Genomic DNA, 4669 nt, shown 5'->3' with positions numbered 1-4669 from the left:
ATAAGAAAAAAAAAAAAAAAAAAAAGAACGAGTCACCCTTTTTCTGACATCGTTTGTGTCTCCTTCCTAAAGGAGGAAGATTCCCTGGGACATGGAACAATCCCTAATGCATCAACTGCCCAAAATGGGATCCAGATGTAGCAGAGAGTTCCCTTTAATAAAGAGCTTTCTCTGTGTGTTTTAAAAATCAAACATAGAAATTATTTGTCATTGATACCAGCAAATAGCTCAAATGGGACAGCATGGATTTATAGTTCGGCTGGATTAGTTTAAAGATGATTAAAGTAATCCCCTTTATCTTATCAAAAAGAGCTTTTAGGTGGTCAGAGTAAAAGTCCTCAGACAGAATGTTCAGTCGCACTTGGAATTTCCCTTGCCTGAGAGATAAGCACATCTCAGAGATGGAAGACCTCAACCCGTCATCCATGGATCAAAACACTGTGCTGGGCTACCATGGAGAAAGCGCCTGTGACGTATCCTTGCTTGTGTGGATACCTGGTCCAGTTAGCCCCTTGGCCCAGTGTTCATTCTGAATGCCCATATTCACAGGATTGGTGGGAAATGGCTAGAACAATGGGAGGTTGGATGGACATGTGGGAGTTGCCATTTACTAAGATGGGGAGTGCAGAGGGATTGCGGGGGGTGCTGGTGGGGAATATCAGGAGTTCGCTTCTGGCTGTGTTGAGTGGAGATGCTGAGAAGGTGGTAGGATATAAAAGAGACATCAAATTTGGAGAGAATGCAAGTAGGAGGTACCCCGTGGTAGGCACTGGGAAGCATGGAGCAGAGTCTTGTCAATAACCATGACTGGTGCCACTGAGCAGGTTCCCTTGAGTCCTGACCATATGTTACCCTATATACCATGCCCCTACCAGGCTACCTGGAGTTTACCATCCTCCGTGGGGAAAGCTCCATTCAATTTAATAGTTTTATGTTAGGTTCCTGCTGTGTGCAATGACAGAACGACATGAGACAGCTTAGTATCAGTGTTAGGTCAGGCACAGTGGCTCATGCCTGTAATCCCAGCACTTTGGGAGGCCAAGGCAGCAGGATCTCTTGAAGCCAGGAGTTCAAGACCAGCCTGGGCAACATGGTCAGACCCTCATCTCTACTCAAAAGAGAAAAGTTAGCTGGGCATGGTGGTGTGTACCTGTAGTCTCAGCTACTTGGGAGACTGAGGTGGGAGGATCACTTGAGCCCAAGAGATGGGGCTGCAGTGAGCTATGATTGTGCCACTCACTGTACTCTAGCCTGGGCAACAGAGTGAGACCCCATCTCAAACAAAAACCAAAAAACAAAAAAACCAGCGTTATGTTCCCTGCAAAACCCTTCAAAAGCTTCCCATTACTCTTGGGATGGAGAACAACCCCTATCCTTGGCTCCCAAGGCCCTTTTGTGCCCTCATTGTCTGTGCTCTGCCTCTTCCAGTTTCTTCAACAGGTCATGCACTTTCCTATTTCCTCTTTCTGGAGTGTTCCCCCTCACTCCTGCCTGCCAGTTATCTTTCCCATCTCATCTCAAAGGTGACTTCCTCAAACAGGCCTTCCCTGAGTGGCCAACCTCCCTTTAGGCATGCTCAGAGAGATTCTTCTTCTGAGGCTTACCACAGCTTTAGTTAAGTAAGTGATCATCTAATGAGTATTTTAGTTTGCCTTTTTTTGCCAGAGGGAGGGTGGTATCTCTCTTGTACACTGCTGTTTCCTGGTACCTGCTCAATAACTCAACTGCTAGTTCCATGAACCCAGGTCCAGGTTGGATGGAAGAGGCTGTGGGGTGGTGGATTGAGAGAGGTCATTAGTGAGGGCTGGAGCCTCTGCGAAGACGTGTCTGTAAAGGACTTTGACTAGGTCCTCCATGAAGGGAGGATTTGGAAGGCAGAGAGGATGAGCATTTCAGTTGGGGAATCCATTTTTAACAGAGGTGGAAAGAGCCTTGGCTTGGAATCAGGGTCTCGGCCCATCTCCTGAGTGACAGGGGGCTAGTAATTTACCGTCTTCGGGCCTTCATCTCCCATCTGTAAAGTGAGAGGCTGGTTTACCAAAGACTGCAAATAATAGCACCATGACACTATCTCCCCATCTCATCCCCTGGCAGACATCTCTCTTCCCTGTGAGCCTGAATACAAGTTCAGAATTAGCTTTAACGCAATGTTCTAGGCAGCCATTCCCAATTGATAGGAAACGATAATTGAGATAAGCCCTATTTGTCAGGCTTGACTTGGATGAAGATCCCTTAGATGTTGTCAGGCCCTGGCACTGAGTCAGTGAACATGTGACAGGACAGACCCTCGGGAAGAAAGCCCTATGGAAGTAAAGACCTCAGCAGCACCAAACGCCATCAACAGAAAGGACACAAAAATGGGGCCGGGCACGGTGGCTCACGCCTGTAATCCCAGCACTTTGGGAGGCCGAGGCAGGCAGATCACTTGAGGTCAGGAGTTTGAGGCCAGCCTGGCCAATATGGTGAAACCCCGTCTCTACTAAAAATACAAAAATTAGCTGGGCATGGTGGCAGGCGCCTGTAATCCCAGCTACTTGGGAAGCTGAGGCAGGAGAATCTCTTGAACCTGGGAGGCGGAGGTTGCAGTGAGCTGAGATCCCGCCACTGCCCTCCATCCTAGGCAACAGAGCAAGACTCTGTTTCAAAACAAACAAACAAACAAACAAACAAACAAAAAACCCTAGCAGCAACAACAACAAAAACAAAAAGAAGGGACATGAAAATATTCCAGTCCAGAGTGGCAAACTCAAACGCCTTAAGGGACCAGTGGATGTAGATCATGCAGATAAGAGAAGTGGTCCCAGCGGTAACATGAGAATGTTTGCCTTGCCTAAAAGGACTGCAAATCTCTCTCCTTTACATTCTTTTCTCTTTCCTCCTTCTTATTGTATGGGTTAGGCAAAACCAAATTTCAGCTGAAATTTTCTTCCAGACAGTTGGACTGTGACCTCTGAGTCCTTCCAGCTTTATTGGAGAAAAAAGATGTAGAGGAGAACGGTGTTGCCTAAGGCCACACAAGCCAGGCCTGTTGATTTACAACTTATGGCTTCCTTCGGCAGTGTGGTCATGAAGCTTGGAAAACAGGAAGATGGGGTGACAAAAGAGGGACAGGAGTAGAAAGAGGCTTAGGTTTTCAAAAGATGCTCATTTCATTTTGGATGACTATGGCAGGGAAGAGTAGTGGCCTGTCTACTGCTACTGTTACTCATCACTCACGTGACTACTTTTATGTATTCATTGGTTTAAATTCCCTGGATCTCCAGAAACATGTTACTTTCCACTGGGGGAAATTTGTGTCATGGTTAAACACACACACACACGCGCGCACACACACACACCCCTCCTCCTTTCTCAGTGTTAATCACCTTCTCCTATAATTAGCACTTAAAATGTCAAAGGAGAAGAAATTAATTAACAGGAGTATCCAGTGCAGCAAGGCTCTGGGACTGATTATAAAAAGCACTTCCTTAAATATTTTGAGTACTTTTGGGAATCAGAAGCCTCCCTTCTAATTGAAAGATCCTTAACTACACCCTAAGTCCTGGCTGGTGGCCAGGGGTGCAGGGCTGAGTGAGGCGGCGTGTGGAAATCCCTTCTTCACCATCCTCGGGAAAATTCCCTCCTAACTGGGATAGGTGGCAACAGAGGTTCAGAAACAGCAAGCGTCCCAGGCTGAATCTGCCGGGCAGGAAGAGATGAACCTTTCCTGAGTTAGTACTGCGTGCCAGAAACTTTAACTCAGTATTTTGCCACAATCCTGTAAGACAACCGATACTATGATCTCCATTTTACAGATGAGGACATTGAGGCACAGCGTGGTTGTGACTTCCCCAGGTCACGCAGCCACTGAATGAAAGCGCCAAAGATTCAAACTGAGTTCTGATTCTAAAGCTTTGCTCTCTCACGGCATCCCGGAATCCTATTCCTAACCTTCATCTGGACTCTCAACCCAGCCCAAACCTAAGCGTCTACAGTTTTGACAGCTGAGGCAGGAGCAAGGGAGGTGGAGCTGGTGACAGCGCAGGGCCCCGCCCCGCCCCGGCTCCGGCATCAGCCAATGGTGACGCGACATCCACAGCCTTTCGCCCAATCAGCTTGAGCTTCCCGCCTCCATCCCCGCGCTTCTCCGCCCCGCCCCTCCGCTTTCCCTTTGGTTCCACCGAGCTTGACAGAGCGGAAAGTCCCTTCGGCCGGCGCCGGGCCGGCAGCCATTGGAGGAAGGTCTGTCACAGGGAGGCCCAATCAGGGCCCGCTCAAGAGGGCAGCTCGGCCTGCGATTGGCCAGCGCGGCGTCTGCCCCCTCCGCCCCCGCTCCCTCCCTCTCCTCTGGGCGGTTCGGAGGCGGGGCAGGTGGGGGCGGGCCCAGGTAGCAGGTTCGGCTGCGCGGGGGCCGCGCGTCGGAGGTAAATACTAGGGCGGTGGGTGTGGGGCGCCGGGGCCGGCCCGGGACGCAGGCTGGGGAGCCGGGGCGAGGGGCGACGCCCCGCCGCCCGAGGTTAGTGAGTGAGCGGGCGGCGGGTGGCGGGCGGCCGGATCCCCTCGGCGCAGCCGCCCGGCCTCAGGGCGTCCGGAGCCACTGCGGCGACCGTCGGGCCCTCGGCGCCGGCCCGTTAGTTGCCCGGGCCGGAGCCGGCCGGGCCTGTGGGGTGCCGAGCACGCTGACGTCAGC

Source organism: Rhinopithecus bieti, unplaced genomic scaffold (assembly GCF_001698545.2).
Source record: "Rhinopithecus bieti isolate Rb0 unplaced genomic scaffold, ASM169854v2 scaffold_13375, whole genome shotgun sequence".
In the NCBI taxonomy this organism is placed as follows: Eukaryota; Metazoa; Chordata; class Mammalia; order Primates; family Cercopithecidae; genus Rhinopithecus; species Rhinopithecus bieti.
This window is presented reverse-complemented; position numbering follows the sequence as displayed.